At 38.9% G+C, this 21,359-nt stretch overlaps 1 non-coding gene across 1 annotated transcript; it reads left to right on the top strand.

Moving 5' to 3' along the window:
• The first annotated feature begins 12,502 nt into the window (after nt 1-12,502).
• Nucleotides 12,503-12,574, top strand: Trnam-cau (transfer RNA methionine (anticodon CAU)). Its single transcript has one exon. It is a non-coding gene; the product is annotated as a tRNA-Met (tRNA).
• Nucleotides 12,575-21,359: the final 8,785 nt, after the last annotated feature.

Raw genomic sequence — 21,359 nt, 5'->3', positions numbered from 1 at the left:
CTCGCCCAGTGTCTCCCCCGTACCCTGACCAGTGGGGCTGACAGGCCAGAAACGGCACACACGCGACCTCCGGACTCAATCACGAACGTATTCAACCATGCAACCGATGCATATCCCGCCACCACTCAGTCAGCTTGTCCGCGCTCGGTGGGATCGTGCTTATATGGTCATTCCCAAATAAGTCAGCCATAACCAGGCGCTGGGCCGCTATCGGACGTCAACTTCGCGTCGCCTCCTCCCTCTCGTGTGTGTGTGTGTGTGTGAATGTCGGTGATCCAATCTTTTGTCGCCAACAGCAACAGCAGCAATACGAAAGCATCATCATCCGCAATGATGGGGCTGTAATTCAATTTGAACAAATAAATAAACAATTCAGCAGTGACTCTTTGTGTTACGCGATGGCCTCTGTGAGCAGCTGAAGTGCAGCTGCCGGTATGACAAATATAGAGAGTTGGGTTTACATCACTGAGAAAATTTAATCTGTGAATAATTTTTAGTGCTATTCAATTTGATAATTTCAAATATATTAGATTATTCACTAAAATCTAGACATAGTTAGCTAAGGGCATTTTTTCAACAAAAGCGAGTCGATTCCGTGCCAATTTTCTGCCAAATGTTGACCAATTACCAAGCGATTTATTCTTTCATTTTCCAGTAAAAGTAAATATTCACAAAGGATTGTTCGAATGGATTTCCAATAATTTCCAAACATGATTTCCAATTCGCACTTCGATAAACAAACAGTGAAAAGGAACTAAACATATTAGGAAGATATAAAATAAATAGACAATCTAAAACACAGATTTTTTGATACACAGAACAAATTGAAATAAAACACAGAAAAATGGTATTAATTGCTATGAGTCTTCTTTATTCGGAATATAATTCTCGACTGTTTTTATTTGAATACGATTTTCGGCATATGACTATTTAAGCTAGCTCGAGAGAAGGCAAATTTTCGACGTTTCTGACGATAGGTCCTGGATCCTGTAGAGTAAAAGTGCTGCGCAACGGACCCATAGTTGCTCGAATTAATGGCGATTAGGTCGACCGTAAAATAGACGTACAGCGCGATGACAATTTATAAGCGTTAGTCAACTCGATCTATACGTCATTTCTGCCCAAAAATGATCGGATGGCTTACTTCAATCAATGCAGAATAAGATATGTTTCTGGGTCAAAATCAAAAAAGTGTCCTAAAAGTCTCAAAAGAATAGTATTGAAGAAAATAGGAAATAGGTTCACCGGCAAAAATGTTGATTTCAATCGGCTCCAACTATTTTTTTCATATATAATACAAAAATTCTGTTCGTACATATAACTCATCATCAAAACAGTATGGATGATCAGATTTTAACTTCTTTATTTCGCTGTGTCTGTATACACCCACATAAGAATCATAGAATAAATTGGAGAATGTCGAAGAAAAATATGCAAATTCAATTACGAATATGTTTATATGATCTACAGTTAATTATCCAATTTTGTCCAATTTTGGAGTTTATTTTTTTAATTCAAATTAACATGAATGACATTCTGCTTCATGTTCTATTATTGTGATAATAATAACGTATTTTCAATTAGTTAGTAGTTTGTTTTAAAGATGCTTTAAACTGTGCAGTTCGTTTGCCTCAAAACAATGAATTTTCAGGTGGAATAACCCCGTCTTAAATATAAAACAAAGATGCTATCGATCTCGTATGTACAAGAAAAAAAAAACAATTTCGTGAGAAAACTAACTTTATACCAGGGACAGACATACAGCTGTACTTGCGTTGTACAGGTACCATCGTACCATGACAGACATACTTTGGTTGTACATTGTACCGTATGTCAAACTGACAATCAGATATTTTTCCAATTTCCACCACATATTTCAATGGATAAGGTTTTTATTTAGTGTCTAAACTATCAAACACAACAAAAAAGTTTACAATCTGGGTTATTAACTTAAAAGAAAGTCAATGAAAAGAACGTTTATCAAGTGATTTGATTCTGCTTGTTCATGCTACCCACCACTAACCGTCTATGGCGCTGCGCACAGTACAACTGTAGCCATGTACAGCGGTAAAACAGGTCGGTACAGGTACAGCGATTGTACCGAGTTGCTTACATGGTTCTAGCGCTGTACATGGTGACAGACATACAATTTTCGAAGTACAACGCAAGTACAGCTGTATGTCTGTCATAAGTATTACAGAGAAAGTTCTCGTTATGAGCAATGTGAATTTTCTAAAAAATGTTGAGAATCATGTCAAGGAAACGACCGCATTGTTGACATACGACTAAGAAATTATGTTATTCAATTTTCTTGTTAATCACTTCCGATAAAACAACCGGGGGCAAAGTTGAGTAACACTTTCCAACATCGAGATTTTTGAAAAACATAAACTTAATGAACTATATGGTCGGTGTTAAGTCAGAGCGGTCCAAGTCGCAAAATTAAAAATTTCGAGTTATCAATTGCATTCGGTTAAACATTTTGAAAGCTACATTTCACATTTATCAGATTTGGAAAATCACGCGTACAGCAGGAATAATTTCTTTAAATTGTTTTGAACGCTCAATGAAAACCCTATTATAGCACCAAACTTCAAACTCGTTTTTTCTCCAAATCATAAAAATGTCACATGGTCCGGTCTGACTTAACACCGATCATATAGGCAAGAAGACTGTTCAAGTTTCTAGTTTTAGAATATTTTACGTTGCTCATACACGTAGGAGAAAGCTGTCAATTTCAAACAGTCGCCACAAAATTCATAGAATGAAATATTGAAATCTGTAAAAAAAACAAAAAGGAAAAAAAAATATGGGCACGGACGAGATCTTGACATAGGACTGTGATTGTGTGTAATAATTTCATTTGAACTAAATTATAAACAATAATAAAAAAAACGGACGAGATCTTGACATAGGACTGTGATTGTGTGTAATAATTTCATTTGAACTAAATTATAAACAGTAATAAAAAATAAAAAAACATCTGTATTTTTGACGTAGGACTACGTCTAACCGTTCAATATGGGGGCCGATTTCAATATTTCGGTGTGAAAAAGTGTCCAGTTTTTTAACGCTAATACTTCCTCAATTAATGAATGGATTCTGGTTCCAAATAAACACATTGATAGGAAATATCCTCAGCAATTGTTTATATGCTACACATTACGGTTTTCCGCTCATATAAAGTTCAAATTGATGAAAAATTTGAAGAAAGAATTCCCTACTTTCCCATACATTTTGTCTACGCTACCGCAGCAAACAGTTATTCATTACAAGCAACCACGGGTACGAGCGAAACGTGTGGACAAGATGAAGGAGGGGGACAAAACGAGATTGTAAATAAATATAGGCGGTCGCTACAACGTTAACTATATGGCTATATATAACTATATATAAAATGAGCGATGGTGGTGCTTGGCCACATTTAGTGATGTCTAAATTTTTCATTTATTCGATTATCGATTAATCGTTGGGGGTTCTTTCAATATTCGATTCATTCGAATAATCGTCTTTCAATATTCGATTAATCGAGCGAATATTGTTTTCTTGTAATAATCACGTATCATGTTGTCATTCTGGTCGCGTGGTCCAGAAGTAGCCGATGTTCCATTATTGGATAAAAAATGTTGGATAAAAAATGTTGGATAAAAAAAATATATAGCCTAACTCTTAACCTAAAAATGCATTAACCTTGAGAAAAATGCCCTCTTTCATTAATCGCGATTACAGTTACAATTATTCGATGTATTCATATTTTGATTTTAAATAATTCGATACAAAATTACTCGATTATGATATCAGATATTCGATTATTTGAATTAATCGAACGATTAACCGACGTCTCTAGCCACATTCGTTGCGTGGACACCGACTGGACAACATCGTTGCTGGACGAGCTGGACGGCGAGGGATCGAGTGCCTTTCTCAAGGCAAGAGGGTGGGGGTGTAGTACTGGAGTAGAGTAAAGTTTACCAAGGGCCTTTTCAAGGCTAGAGACGAATGAACTGAAAAAGTTTAAAGTCTCTATAATACAATACCTTACCCTACCTTACCTGCTTGGCCACATTCTATCATCGGACGCCAATCAGGAAAGACGCTATCTTGAAATTGATTTTCAGCATAAGAGATGTCGCTGCATTTGCAGGCGATGTATGCGGCGCGATACCGCATGAGTGACAGACAGGAGTTTCTATGGGATGTGGAGCAGGAAATCCTATCAAAGTATGTTAAAAGCGGTGGAAGCGTCGCGCCGGGTGAAGGAGAGGCTAATCGCGCTCGATTTGATAGATTGCTGGAGTTTTCAAACGGTTTTATTTAGCTGTGACATATTTGTATGTTTGTATGTAACATGTTTGTCTATGGCGCTGTACCACATTAATTGAATTTTGACCCCTTTCCTGTTGACCGATTGATCTGAAATTTGGAACACACCTTTATCTCTGCAGTCATTATAAAACTGCGTATTTCATGATCTTGAAAATCCAAGATGGCGACCGCTACAAAATGGCGGATTACATATTTTCTCAAAGCCCCATTAATATGGTTATCAAATGAAAAGGATTTAGCTTGAGCTTGGGTAGACTGTACAATTCGTAGTTGCTCTCCGTGATTGACCTGAACCAACCAAATTGTACAAAGAACACACAGAATGACGCTTGGGACTAGCAAATCATTCTCGTTATGCAATTTTCGGCGATTCGAGCTTTAAATGGTCAATAATGACGCCGGCCACGTCCTTACAGTCACCAGGGGAAGGGAAGGAAGGTTAGTATGATAATAGCCGCCCGAAGGCCAGAAGGGTTGCCTCTATAGCGTGGTTCCCTAGCGAGTATCATGGGAGAGATAATTGTTAGTGGGGAGAGGTAGGAATCAGGATTCACTGAGGTAAGTGATATGATTATGTAAACGCAAGCTATCGACCACTCGACGAATTTTTTTTTTGTTTAAAAACACACGGCCGGCAATATCTGCCGGTATCCTGAGAAGGAAAACCTGTAAAATTAATTGGTCCGGCTATAAATCGAATTATTTATATATAGTATGCACTTTTTATCGAGCTCGAATCGCAACGGCGGAATGTTATATTTGGGAAACCTGAGAAGGTAACCGCGAGAACTCCTCTCAAATCAATTTAATCGTCGATATATTCTGTTATTCATCGCGTTCGCTTCAGTTCTATGCTTTATAGAATTCAAATTGCAACGGGAAAGAGTTAATCATTAGAAAACCTGAGAAGGTAATCGATGTGGAGAAAACTCCTCTGAAACTAATCGGACAGTCGATATGTTACCTTAATCATTGAGCGTACTATGTGTCGAACTTCAATTGCAACGGCGGAGAGTTAGCTTTGGGAAACCTGAGAAGGTAACCGAGGAAACTCCTCTAGAACCAATCGTACCTTCTTGCTTATCCTTATAAGTCTACCATATCTCGTCTACAGTGAACACAAAACTTCTTTATTTTCCCTAACGAACCGAACAGAGCAGAGAAAATTTGGGAATAAACTCAAAATAAACTCAAACACAAATAAAACAAAAAGTCTCGGGTCGAGAGCCAGCTATTAAAACATTAGAGATGGTGCATAAATATGAGAGAAAGAGATTGAACTTAGCTAGTGCTGCTGGGAGCTGAGTCATGCCGGCATTTGTTCTTCTTTTTATGGTGATACTATCAGTACTGTACACATTCACGCACACATGATCCATCAATGATACTTTCACTTCCAAACAATCACTACGATAAACTGGAGTAGAAGTAGAGCGAAAACTGTTCTCACTGACTGTTTGATAAACCGACGCATACACACCACTTGTGCGAGAGAAAGAAAGCAACGAAGCAAGTACTTGTGACAACACGAATACACGCAAACAGCGAACACGAAGCGCAAAAAAAAGCCATCGTATGAAACTGATTTTTTCATCATTATTATTCGGCAATGCTCCGGGGAATTCCAAAGACACTCCACAAATTTCAAATCTATTGAGGCGAACAACACACTTTTCCACGACGTTAACAGGCACTTCCTCCGCAACAAGCCAATATCTACGTTTGAAGACAGAGGACAAACAAACACGACTAGTTCGTTCCTTCGCTCAACTCGAACTCCTGGGTATCAAATGAAAGGGATTGACTAAAGGGTGTGTCACATCAAATTGCATCACGGAAAAAACGCTGTAGAAATTCGCCCAGTAGACCGATCCTTTTGAAAATTTTAGACAGTAAAATAAAAACTATTAAACAACTTTTGGCATTTTCTTCTTATTCATACTTCGAGCCCAAGCCCGTATGCTCGCACCTTCCTCTTTACCCCGTCCATAAGGTTCTGTACAACGTCAGGTTGTAGTTTTTTTTGAACAGAAATCCATTTTCTCTTGAAGTCCGCCTCCGATTTGACAACTTTTGGGTTCTTCCGGAGGGCCTGCTTCATAATCGCCCAATATTTCTCTATTGGGCGAAGCTCCGGCGCGTTGGGCGGGTTCATTTCCTTTGGCACGAAGGTGACCCCGTTGGCTTCGTACCACTCCAACACGTCCTTTGAATAGTGGCACGAAGCGAGATCCGGCCAGAAGATGGTCGGGCCCTCGTGCTGCTTCAATAGTGGTACTAAGCGCTTCTGTAGGCACTCCTTAAGGTAAACCTGCCCGTTTACCGTGCCGGTCATCAGGAAGGGGGCGCTCCGCTTTCCGCAAGAGCAGATCGCTTGCCACACCATGTACTTTTTGGCAAACTTGGATAGTTTCTGCTTGCGAATCTCCTCCGGAACGCTGAATTTGTCCTCTGCGGAGAAGAACAACAGGCCCGGCAGCTGACGAAAGTCCGCTTTGACGTAGGTTTCGTCGTCCATTACCAGGCAATGCGGCTTCGTCAGCATTTCGGTGTACAGCTTCCGGGCTCGCGTCTTCCCCACCATGTTTTGCCTTTTGTCGCGGTTAGGAGCCTTCTGAACCTTGTATGTACGCAGGCCCTCCCGCTGCTTGGTCCGCTGGACGAATGAACTTGACAAATTCAGCTTATTGGCGACATCCCGGACCGAACTTCTCGGATCACGTCTAAACTGCTTAACTACGCGCTTGTGATCTTTTTCACTGACGGAGCATCCATTTTTGCCGTTCTTCACCTTCCGGTCGATGGTTAGGTTCTCGAAGTATCGTTTTAGTACTCTGCTGACCGTGGATTGGACGATTCCCAGCATCTTACCGATGTCCCGATGTGACAACTCCGGATTCTCGAAATGAGTGCACAAGATTAATTCACGACGCTCTTTTTCGTTCGACGACATTTTTCCAAATTTACGAAAAATTGACAGTGAAGCATGGCCAACGTGATGTATACACTCTTATCTGATTATAAGCGAAAGCTGAAGATATAATTCCTAAAAATTAAATTTCTACAGCGTTTTTTCCGTGATGCAATTTGATGTGACACACCCTTTAGTAGATTTATGAAAAAAGCAAACCCAAAATGGTCGCCACCACGAAATGGCGGATTACATATTTTCTCTAAACCCCATCAATATGGGTATCAAATGAAGGACTTGACTAGTAGAAAACAGTTATTCATGAGGAATACAAAGCCAAAATATATCACGATACCAGACGGTAAATTCCTATTACGATATGCTTGCCATCAAGTGTGTTCGTTGCCGGCTGAACAATAACCCCTACAACATTTGCACGAAAAATTTTGATTTTTCGTATTTGCATCTAAACGTTAGAGTGTTTGCTGAATTTGCTGAGGTTTCATTTTATTCTTTGGTTTGCTTTCTGTAATTTTGTGCATGAAAAGTTGGTCATTCTGGGATCCGTGCTCCATGATATTCGAATAATGGACACCCCTTGGTGCAGTCCTACGTCTCTCCGGTTATGTCCCCGACATTACCCACCCGTCTTTTCTTCACTTTTGGTACATCAAATGGAAGCCCTGAAAAAACCGTTTCCTGTATGAACTTGTATCCTTTAACACTTTCGACGCCCCGTCACCCAGATATGGGTGACACTTTCCTTGCTCAAATTGAGTAGTATTTTTAGAAGGAATTTGATAGAATAGACACCTAAATGTAACTATAGGATATGAAGAAAAATAAATGAATCATAACCTTAATATTATACTGTTTATACTATACTTTTTATTAATTTATAGTATGGATGGTTTATACTGCAGTTTTTTGCAAAACCCCTATATTATGACTTTGACATGTGTTATTGTCATCAATTCGTCTTCAATTCAAAACAAACATTGCTAAATCATGTAAAAGTTATCTATAAACTAAGTTTGATCTTCATTTAATAATTTAATCGCAAGTTGGGCTCTGCAAGAAACTCAAAAACGTCGCGTTGGGCGTCGAACGTGTTAAACGGGTTAGATGAGATAACGTGGAAGAATCCGGAACCACATTCTGTTCAAAAATATACACAAAAATACCATTAAAGCCATTACTACCCTTTTTTCTGTTTATTCAATTATGCAGAAGAAGATAACGAATCACCATGACTTATTTTTAAATACAAATTTAAATAGCTAAGGTCTACATAAACATATTTCGAAGTCAAATAAATCTATGGCCACAGAAATATATCATATTTTCTCCTTTGTTGCCACGTTGCTCGGAACATTGTTTGTAATAACTTTATAGCCCGGTGATGTATATTGAGTATTGGATTTTTTGCATTACCAAACAACATGCTCGATATTATGACACCCAGGACCACAATTACTTAAATTATTAGTAGCAAAACCTACACGATAAAGACGTGGATTTAGTCCAAATTGATTGGATCAATAGATCAAGTGATAAATGCCTATTATCAGTAAATGGAGAATAATTCATTATACGAATCCACTCACATTGTGAACTAATCCCCGAATTCAGGGAAAAATATTGCTCGTTGCGTCGAGGAGGAAAGCGAGTGGTTAGTGCAATCGAAAGAAAACATACCCATTTTAATCGTCAAATTGTCAACTTTTGTTTTACTATATTCACTCTTCATGTTTTATGTAAAAAAAAATGCTGGATAAATTTCTTGTCTAATGGTATATAACACAACATATGTTGCAATAACGATTTTGAGTAATATGCGTTTGAAAACTTTTGATGAATCGTTACATTTTTCGTAGAGTGATCCCCCTATATAGAAATCAAAGACATAATCCTATGTCAAAAAGACAGATGATGTGTTGGGGGATATAAAAGAACAGTATTATAACACAGCGCGATTCTAGAGTCACTCGAATACCATTTATATGGACATAACGGATAATTTATGCTTTGAAATATTAATGATATATTGGCAAAAAATGGCTGGAAAAACGTACTGCACAAGGCAAACGTATGTCACCCGACACTCACTAACACTCGGTCGATCGGTTTGCTTGCGAGAGACCGCCACTTCCGACGGCGGGTCGGCGGCAGACATTTCTGATTTGCGCTAAATATTTATTTCCGGTGTAGAAAGTACAATTAATAACTTTAGTTTTTATGCGTTTGTGGATATAAGAATTGCGAGGAATGAATACACTCACACATACACGTACGCATTCCCACATATTGGTTAGCCTCCAATTTTCGTCGATTTTTATATTAAAAAATTGGTTAGCCTCCAATTTTCGTCGATTTTTACCATTTACTGAGTACGCAAATTGTAACGCATAGAATACCAAACAAATCTCCGAAAACTTTCGATTCGATTGGTATGAAAATCATTATTTGCAACGAAATAGTTAATAAATGAGTTTTCAGAAAAAAAAACATATAATATTTGTTAAACATTGGCGTCATGGTTGATTTTTAATATCTTCCATATGTTTTCATATAAACGATGGTCAATGTATCACAAAAAGGTGAATCACAAAAATAGCAGAGCGTAGTTTCGATCTACGGACCTCTTGGTATGGGCCCAGCACGCTTCCACTGCGCCACTCTGCTTGTGTGAAGCGCTATTCATATCATATTTTATAACTAACAATAGGAGAATCATGATTCACGTGATGACATGACACGTGATTCGCTTGGCATTTTCTGTTTTCATGTTGTCGGGATGTCCACACTAAGCTCAACGTATTTAGACAGTGAGCAGATATACTATAAGGGCCCTCGCGTTTGTTTTAGTATAGCATGCAAAATTACCTGAATTTGCATGGATTTTTTTTTCATTTTTTATAATTTAATGAAAACTGAATGTATATTTCTTCCCAAGAAGCTTCATATTTAATGTAGAAATATATGTTCTACATGATTTCATACATTTTTCCAATGAATTCACAACGGAAAATATGATTAACCAACGTTTCTCTACTGCAGTATGATACGGCCGACTTAAAACTCAGCATCGTATGCCGTACATATTCTTTTATGCGAACTACTATATCATACTATAAATAATCAGCAGCGAATGAAAAACTTGAATCGTCCATGTAACTTGATGATATTCAATTTTCAGGAGGATTATCTATTTGTTCGACATTTTTGAATAGCAAAATGCACGTGCTTTCTGAATTAAAACACGTTAAAAGTTATGACTTTATAGTTAACTTTTTCCTCGAGTTCAATCCTGTGAGTAAAAATTACCGGAAAAACGTGAATTTGTTAAATTTTATGAACAAAACGCCGTGATTCTGCAAGCTATTTTATCTGTGTGAGTGATTTTCGTGTACGATACAAAAAATCTGGTACACCTGTAGTATATGTCAAACCACGTTGCACTAAGCTGACCGTCAATATGAGTGCAATGGGGGAGCTCGATGCATTCAGGTTGGCTAAGGAGAGATGAACCGAGCGAGAAGTGAAAACCAGCAGCTAAAAGTCTTCGCGGTAAGCAGTAGTGGGATCGCATCCCGGAGTGGACTCCCGGTGTCAGCCTGATCAACACAGTTATACTTATATTCTTACATTTTTTCTTGAAAGTTCAGATTTCATTTTGAATAAAATGTTCTCGGAGAAATACAGGTAAAGCGGATCGGTGATTATTAATTTTGACAATTGCATGCGTGAAATCTTCGAAACTGGCCACACAATCATGTATATTTATTAATTCTAACCGATCAGCATGAAACTAAAATTTTCATTATTTTAAGTATCGGGAAAGCGTGGAACGGGAGCGTCAATTATTATAGATTTCATATCAAAACACAAATTATATTAAATTTTTTTAATTTTTATTTTTTTTACTTAACTCACTAGCACAGATCGTGAAATCAACACTTTCTTTCCCTTCAATATGATCTTACTTACACGAAACAAACAAAATGAAGCCAGTACCCAAACTAACTAACAAAATCATCTTCGGCAGAAAATTTTTTTTTTCTTGTGCTTTAAAATAAAAGCATCTTTCTCAAGAGTTTGAAAACGTTTGTATGTATGGGAACAGACCTCCTTTTCTCTCAGACCGAACGCTTGGAAAAAATGTCCAAACGATACCAATCACAGGTAGAACCAAAGTCGGATGGAATGCAAGGCTATTTCACATGACCATGCACATAGCCAATAGTGCTGTTGTACAAATACACCCAAAAATAATTTTAGAAGATGTTTTGACATCCTATTTTGTAACATTAAATGAGCTTATAAATAATAAAAAATGTGCTACCCTCCCATACTGGTACAGCATTTGTATAAAATATATGGTATAGCAATGTAAGATCAATATGAGAGAGCGAAACAATAGACATTTTGCAAATAAGCATGCATTAAATCTTTTCGCATACTATGCCACATACACGGCTCCGATCGAAGAAGGTACAGGTTCGCGTTTATGCTATCCTTTTCACTCTTAGAAAACACTTTTCATGTATACTGTTAAGATCCAACTTCATTTTATAATGTGGTGTAATATTATCACGCATTTATGCAACATCACCAGTGGCTACGTGGATATCATACTCGTGTGAAACAGCCTTAAACAGACTTTTTTTTGGATACAATTCCAAACTGACGTACAGTCTGAGAGAAAGAAAGGTCTGCTCCTATACATACAAACATTTGGAATCATTTGAACAAGGTGCTTTTATTTGTTCATTTCACCCTTTAACACACGAAGAAGCATTTTTCCTGCCAACGTTAGTTTATGTGTAGATATTCATATAAAGCCGTATATAAAAGTTATCGATCAAAATTATTTCCAAATATATTCAAATAATAATTGAAAATATTACCGGAAAAATGTGAAGCACGAGATAGTAGCTGTTCTACCAATGCATGTCTCCCGGTTTCTTTGGATACGATGTTTGAAATTTGAAATAAAGTATTTCCTTTTCAACTGTTGTGGATCATTTCTATTCGATCCATCACTACATAGATTCTCTGAAATACTACTTTTTAGAACATTTTTTCACCAAACACAGAATTAAAATCTTGAACGGAATATATCAATGTTCCCAAAACTTCCTATCTCTTGCTGTGCGATTATTTTTTTACAAAAAAAAAACAAATTAAAGTTTCGTCAGTGATTTAACTGTGACTGATTCAATAAGACTGATGAAATCACATAATTCAATAACTCTTATAGCGAGCAGAGTGGCGCAGTGGAAGCGTGCTGGGCCCATAACCCAGAGGTCCGTAGATCGAAACTACGCTCTGCTATCTTTGTATTTTGTTTCTTCTTTTTTGCTGCAAACAAATTTTGAAGATTTGCATACCAATCGTTTCGGAAATTCTCTGAAATTCGTTGAGTTTGATTTGTACGTCATTTACAATTCCATATGAAAAATAGACGCACTCCTGCCATATATTCATTATGCAATATTTATATACAAAGCGAAACTTAATATTTGTACACCATGATCAGAAAGTACCGGATTTTTTTTTATTTGAGCGTACCGTGCATGCGGAAACCGGTTTATTTTTCTTTTCTTATATTGGTACGACCTTAGTCCTAAATTATTTGACCATACATCAAGTAAATACCCTCGAGTCAGAACCGTATTCACCTGATATGACCCGTGCGATTTTTTAACGTAGAACTACGTTTTTCAGGAAGGGTGCCAAATCAGAAAACAGGTCACGTTTTTCATGAAATAAAGTTAACGCTAATAACTCTTTCCACTGTGAACGAATTCTCATGATTTACAAACTAATCGAATAGGAAATTCTCTATGATTTGTTTGATATGCTATACATTACAATTCTCTAATCTCTAAAAGGTTTAAATTCATGAAAACTGGAAGAACTTCCTTTTTTCCCATACATTTGTTCTGCCGATTTGTGTGGTAACCCTACCCGTATTTCGAATGCTTACAACTCAAACATTTCTTAACAGATCAGAAAGATGTTTACATCAATTGATAGGAGATATTTCTACGTGTCTATCACAATTAATAAAATTTTATTTTTCATTAGATGAACAATTGAATAATTGTAAAATGTCAAGCGTTAGCTAAACGCCCTAATTGCCAAGTTTTGATTGGCCCGATTTACGGTTTCCCCAACACAGACTTCAAAATCGATGTACCTGTGGAAATCCGCTTTGCAAATATACATGCAAGTCGGGGGTGTTTTTGTTCCCACCGAGCTGTGTTTCCCTAACACGGACAACAAAACCAATGTGCATTGCGAAAATCCGCTTTATCAAAACATGCAAGTCGGGGGTATTTTTTTGCCACTGAGTTGTGTTTCCCTAACATGGACTTCTAAATGAATGTGCTTACAAAACTTTTATTAAAGAATGGTTAAAATCGCGGTAGATTAGAACATTAACATATTTCCATACATTATTTTGTTCTTCCAAGAGCTGTCAAACGAGAGCACCTTGCGTAGCGGCATGGCAGTTTTTTTTTGCTTTTATTTGGACTTGCACGCCGCATACATACAAAGCGGACGTTAATTATGTGAAATGTGTGCGTTATTCGTTCTCCTCGGTTCGGTATCGGTTTTACTGTCAACTGCGTAAATGGGAATTTAAGCTTCGCCCTTGCACCGTGTAAAAGAGGTTTCATTTGTTAAAAATTCTTCATAAATGAAAACGGAACGAATTTTCATTCTAGTATCGTTACAGCCAGCAAGTGGTCGTTAGTTTTTCCTAAGATTGTGCGCTAGTTTTAAGACGTTGAGCCTCGTGACGGTCTCTGGGGACTGTCACTGAATTTTCCGTATAAACTTTCTGTTCAGAGAGTATCGGCGCTGTGAAAGACAGTAACAAAGTCAGGAAATGATATTCGGAAATGTCCACTATCGGCCAGGATACAGTGAAGCTGTCCAAGTGGAAAGCTCATTATCTGTCCACAGATCGGTCGAGATTTAACGTGTTAAAAGATGGTGACGATGCGTTGATTCATAAAAGCATTAAATTTGAAGGAATTCATTCGCCTTTATATTTTTAGAATCTTCAAACAGCCAGTTGACAGGCTATGAGAAAGATGGTTTTGATCTACGATTGTGAAGCTTAACCTGTTTGGGAGAAAAGGTGTAAAAAGATTACAGTATAACTCTGTTGGTCAGGCTGACACCGGAAGTCCACTCCGGGATGCGATCCCACTACTGCTTACCGCGGAGACTTTTAGCTGCTGGTTTTCACCCCTCGCTCGGTTCATCTCTCCTTAGCCAACCTGAATGCATCGGGCTCCCCCATTGCACCCATATTGACGGCTAAGCTTAGTGTGGACATCCCGTCAACATGGACTCATCCGGCACACAGTAGATCCCAACCTCAAATCAATCCGTAATCCGACTCATGAGTAGCCACGTTACAGGAGATGCCAAGCTCCCAGTCGGATGTTGAGAATTAAAATACCAAACAAATGTGTTGTTTGAATCGTAACTGTGGCTGTTTGAACAAGATTGAGAAACCAAGATGAGTTAATATTAGACTCATAGAGCAAGCAGAGTGGCGCAGTGGAAGCGTGCTGGGCCCATAACCCAGAGGTCCATAGATCGAAACTACGCTCTGCTATCTGTGCTTTTTTTTTTTTGACGTAGGAATACGTCTAACCGGAAGATATAGGGGGTGAAATGAAAATCTAGGCACTGAACAAGTAGGAAAAAATGCAAGATTTTGAACGCTTATAACTCGAGCATTTCTCAATAGATCGCAAAGGTGTTTGCATCAATTGATAGGAAATATATCTACGCATCTATCATAAAGAATAACATTTCATTTTTCTTGAGATAAACAATTGAAGAATTGTGAAATATCAAGCATTGTCCAAATGCACTATGTGCCAATTTTTGATTGGTCCATTTTATGCTCCTCAAATCGTACCGACCAAAACGGGCAACCAGAGCAGCAGCGAAATACAATGAAGCACGATTGGAAAGGAAAAAGAAAAAAATGAACGAAACATTGGTCGCAGTCTCACACATGCGTAATTCTCGAGCCTGCCAGTCAGCTTAAAAATCCCCGCTCCGCTACCGTAACGATCATTCTCATCGAAACCGTACACCACATCGTTTCGCATCACATCACATCAACAAACCTACACAAGCAGCCATGTCTGGACATGGCAAAGGAGGAAAAGTGAAGGGAAAGGCAAAATCCCGCTCGAACCGTGTTGGTCTACTACAGGTCCCCGTAGGTGTATTCGACAATTGCTCCGCAAGGGTAGCTGGGCCAAAGCGCGTTAGTACCAGTGCAGTAGTCCACCTAGCCGGCGTTATATAGTTTCGGCCGCCGAAGTGATCGAGTTGGCTGGCAAAGCTGCTCGCGACGATAAGAAAACCCGCATTCGGAACAGAACACATTCGGTTCGGTGGACATCAAGACAACAGGCAGTTGCAGCGAGGGGCGAGTGGCAAACGCAATCGCAAAACAGCATCAGGTAGCAGAAGAAAAAAGTTTGTTCTTTATACAAACTGCTTTGGTGGCAAATCCAGAACAAGGCGGCATCGAGGGCGTTCGAAATGGTTTTTTTTCAAAACCACGAGTACTAAGTTTTCTAAATTGGAACCATTCCATAAAACACGGCGCTTATCAGGGCCATTAAACCTTTCAATAAAGAATTTACGAAATACAGTTCAATGCATTCTAAAATAATATCCAAAATAATAATAAAACACAAATAGATTTTTTCATAATTTGTTTGACAGGATATCATGAGTATGAGATTTTGGCAGTTGTTCTGAGCCTATTGATGGTTGAGAACTTTCCTGATTATTCAATTTTCACCAATTCTTAAATTGCTTCCAGATTGAAAGTACTGTAATTTACATTTAGTTCGACATTTAGCTAAATGGACGGACCTGTAATGCTACATATTTAGTTGGACATTTTTGTAAACATAGAGTGCAGGGTCCAAATTATGACCCCACATTGAAAGTCGACACTGTACCACTGTCATCGCAAATGTTCAATTACAGGTTAAAATCGCCTCCAATCCGACACTGAATGGTGGTAATAAATGTAATTTACTGTACAACATGTCACAAGCTGGATGGGAAGACATTTTCCAACATTATACACACATGTACACGCATACGTGACCGTGAAGTGGCGAACTGTAATAAATAAACAATTTCAAAAGTATTTAATGTTTCGATTTAGATTTTAGATCTGAATCTGAGGATGAACCTTTCGAAATTTTTCTTTTGTTTTTTTTCGGGCCTTCAGAGGTATCCATAGAAATTACCGGTTCACTATCGGATTCGGTTGTTGAACTTTCGGTAGACGATTCTGTCATGGTTGTGTCCATGATTGAGGGGGAGCTTATGTTTTTTTTTTTGCCATCGCTGCCTTTTAACGCTCATTCGTTCGGCTCGTTGGACTCGCCCCTTTGGCTGAGTCTGCCGATTTATCCCTATCCTGTGAGCGTGTACCGCTAAAGTACAAAATGCGCGGATCCGCTGAAAAATATATCATTCTCTATCAAACCGTAAATCAGTGTGGTTGTATGGCATCGTTTCACATCACATCGCATCAACGGATTGGTGCCGGAGCACCAGTATACCTAATAGCGGTTATAGAATTTCGGCCGCCGGAGTGCTCGAGTTGGCTTGCAAAGCTGCTCACGACAATAAGCACCCGCCTACAGAACAGAGCACATTCGGTTCGGTGGCAACAACTATGTTGAAAGAATAGTCGCGGGCGTCGCCAGAATTAACCGAATTCATGAACTTTATTACTGAGAGTATATCGAGTTATAACTTCCTACAGGAATGATAGATACAATAAATATTTTAAATACATACTTTCGAATCTAATTCACTTACTTTTAGTAATTCAACTTCTCTTCCACATAATAATTCAAGGTTATGTCAATATTCCTAATTTGCCCTATATTGTAAATTTGTAAATTGTATATATAAGGAATGGTATAATAGGTTTAATGTTCGATTCTCACCGATGTGGTAAATTGTAGGTTTAGCGTAGTATAATAAGCGATAGATGTAGATAATTTCTTCTTAGTTTCTTGTTGTAGCTATAACCTATTTTTAAGGACACTAGGTTTTAAGATAAATTGATTGCAAACTCAACGTATTTGTAACCTTTTTTATCCTAGTATTTATAAAAAATAATTTTAGGTAATTTAGGTATATAAGCACTAGCACTAGTTTTTAGAAATTATTATCAGGCACAGGATCGTATAACTTAAGGATTTTTGCAAGTAATCTTTTCTTTTGTGCTCGTCGCAGATAAAGAAATGCTGATCATCGTCCACTGACAGATCATGATTGTTACGTGATGGTCAAGCAGACTGGACGATCGACGAACGACGATCGATAGGTAAGCAGTTACATTGCTACTGTGTACTGTACGAGGGGATCGCCAAATCGACGGGCGTATTAACAAACTAGTTTCAGCGAGTGCAAACGCAATCGCAAAACGGCAGCAGGTAGAAGAAGAAAAAAGTTTGTTTATACAGACTGCTTTGGTGGCAAAATCAGCCACCGTAAAACACGGCGCTTTTCAGGGCCATTAAACCTTCCAAAGAAGAGTTATTAAAAGTTTTTCACAATAACAATGCATTCTAAAGTGACATAATATGACATATAATATGAACTGATTTATTTTGTTTATGCTTGTTTTTGAACTTATTGGTGGTTGGGGTCTTTTAAATTGATCATTCAGTTTTCACAAACCCATACATGGTTTCCGAATTAAAAGTGGCTTCAAATTACAACACATTGTATGCAGGATGGCATTAACGAATTTTCTCGGTAGCAAGAACTTCTTTCTTTAGTTTATAACTGATGTTGAAAATTGACTGACGTTACATCTGCATTGTATAGAAAAATAACTAAGGAGCAACATGATGAGCTATGTATTTCCTGTTGCTCTGTTCTTATTTTAAAAGACTTTAGTTCGAAGGTCATCCGTCCCTGTATTTACTGTTGGTTTTTCAGAACGCTTATAGCTCGTTTATTTCTCGACAGATCGTAGAGTTCGTCTTAAAAACCTCAGTTCTTTTTCAATTTTATTTAATTTGTTTGCGGAGACTACAAATCTTACAATTCATTCGTCTCCGAAACCACAGTTTAAGATACATAAAAAAACGCAAAAACACAACACCAAAGGTTCTTTTCAGAACCCCCCACATGTTCATAAAGAGTAAACAGTAAACTAATCCATTTTTCAGGTAGATAAGTAGGTATTCGCGTAGGAGAAGAAAATAAAACAATATATTTGAAATATATATTTAACAAAAGCTGTCCCCTTTGTATAGTCCTACGTCACTCCGGTTATGTCCCCGACATTACCCACCCGTCTTTTTGTGATTCGCTGACCATTTTTTTTCATTACTCTTGCTTCAATATATTCCTCTTACAAATGCTTACAAAAACAAGTAATTCCGATACATAATTTCTCTGAGTGCACTCCCTAACAAAACAACCTTTCCTCCCAGCAACAATGATCTCAGCTTCAATCGCCACCTTCAAGCAGACAGCATCCGCCGACCACGACTCCACGGATTCGCATGACCTATTGCATTGCAAATAGGCACTGCGAGTTGTGCTCCCACTCAACTGTCCGACGCGTAATGCCAGGAGATGTCCCCAGACGAATCGATTACTGCTTCGAAAGTCAATCCGGGGGAGGACGAAGCGAAGGCAAAGATTGAATAATATTGATTGCCTCCTTTATTGGGCGCAACATTCCACCTCCATCTTCGGATACGTGGAATGGTTCGCGCATTGACTGGGTTGGGATTCGGAAAGGGAACAAAATTAAAGTTAAATAAGAAAAAAAAGGCTCCTCTCACACAAAAGGGCGAACCATTTTCAGATTGATTGCCACGGGAAGCAGCGGCGTTCGATCCGACGACCGAAATGCAAAACGTGAGATCGCGCGTGTGCATTCTCTCGCGAATTGAGGATATAAAAACGCCCGGCCCGGTGTCAGTCAAAAGGACGCAACCTGCAAGAATGCACTTACCTGACGGGACGAGCCGAGCTTTTGAGAGCCGCACGGGACAGCCTGGCTGACTGACAATATGCAATTGGCCGTCCTGACGGATGCATCGGAGATGTGCGCAGAAAACAGAAGGAGGATCGACCGTGTGATGCTGCACAATTGACCGCGCGTCGTTGGCCACCGTTTTGCCTAATTTGGTGTTTCGCGCCGGATTTGGAATTGCAGGCGCGGGATAACTGCACAGCAGCCGCAGCAGCATCAGCAGCGACTGACGTTTGACGGGTTGATAAAATGAGAACAAAGAATTCGAGCGTTTGCGGTGTGGTTCTTGGGAAAACACATGACGCAAACGAATTTGTTTCATCTGTAGGACGTGTTTGGAGAAGCTCCAATTTTAAAAGTATGCACATAATTGAATTTTAAGGTACACAACGGGAGCATGCAGTTTGTCCACGCGCTTTTGGATGCTTGCGCTGTTCAGTTTAATTGTTTACAAAAATCAGTAGACTCATTCTAGCGTGTCGTGATAACGTTTTGACTTATCACAAACGCGTTTTTGTAAGATTGAATACAAATAAACAAACGATGATTTTGTAAAAATGAGGAAGTAATTATGTGGCGTGGAATTTTGCCGTATTGAACTCTTAAACAATGAGTTTATAACAAACAAATTAAATTTGTATTATGATTTGTTCAAAATATATGCCGACTTCAGGACATGATTTTTTTTTTTTTTATCCAAAATATATATTTTATTAAGGCTCATATGGCGTCAGCCTAACGGGGCCGGGAGTTCAATATTTTGACAATGTTTGCTTAGACTATGTTAGTAATATGTAACCGATTACTCGCGGTTGACTCGAGGTTAGTATTACAAGTGTTCTCATAATTGGTATGTCGCAGTCTTCGATGCTCTGTACGTGTGCCCGACACGGGATACTTCCTATTGGGATGCAGCTGACCATTAATCAGCAACGCCCCCCTAGTCTGTACCCCATATCTAGCGTGGTGCGTCTTTCTCGACTCGAGGAATCCAGGATAGAATGGTCACTAGCCGGCGCAATCATCAGCTCGTGTAGAGTTGTCATGAGCGGTACAACCTTTGGCTCTTGTTGAATAATCAGTGGACTGCACAACCTTCGGCCCGTGCATCTGTAAAGAGTGTGTGTATGTATTGCCGCGACTAAGTAAAAGTTTATCGATCGGAAAGGAGGGATATGAAACGGGGACACAACGAAGGAAACATCATTAAACGTTGACATCGGCGTTTCTGAGGAACAGGTATAGATGAAGCAGAAGATCAGGATCACGGCTACCTAAGATATCCCGGACGGGGATTGTCTGCCTTGTGCTCTCAGTGCTCTAGAGAGCTGAGAGCGAGCAGCATGGAACCGGATACACGACCAGACAACATGCTCGATGTCGTGGTAGCCATCGCCACAATCACAAAGATTGTTTGCTGCAAGCCCAATGCGATAGAGATGCGCGTTTAGGTTGTAGTGATTGGACATAAGCCGAGATATCACGCGAATGAAATCACGACCTACATTCAATCCCTTGAACCATGCACTCGTCGAGACCTTAGGGATAATCGTGTGTAACCAACGACCGAACTCATCACCACTCCACATGCGCTGCCAACTTACGAGCGTATACTGACGAGGAATGTGGAAAAATTCATTATAAGCAATTTGCCTTTCAAAAAGTGTGCCTTCTAAAGCGCCCACCTTAGCTAGCGAGTCCGCTTTCTCATTCCCCGGAATCGAACAATGAAAGGGAACCCATGCTAAGGTAATCTTGAATAATTTTTCGACCAAAACACTCAATAGTTGTCTTATTCTAGTTAAGAAATAAGATGAGCGTTTATCAACCTTCATTGAGCGGATTGCCTCTATTGAGCTGAGACTGTCTAAAAAAATAAAATAGTGGTCGATGGGCAATGTTTCAATGATCCCTAATGCGTAATATATCGCACCCAGTTCAGCGACATACACGGAACAAGGATCTTTGAGTTTGAAAGAGGCACTGGAATTTTCATTGAAGATGCTGAAGCCAGTGGACCCGTTTATGAATGAACCGTCAGTA

Source organism: Toxorhynchites rutilus, chromosome 2, assembly GCF_029784135.1.
Source record: "Toxorhynchites rutilus septentrionalis strain SRP chromosome 2, ASM2978413v1, whole genome shotgun sequence".
NCBI lineage: Eukaryota > Metazoa > Arthropoda > Insecta > Diptera > Culicidae > Toxorhynchites > Toxorhynchites rutilus.
This window is presented reverse-complemented; position numbering and strand designations above follow the sequence as displayed.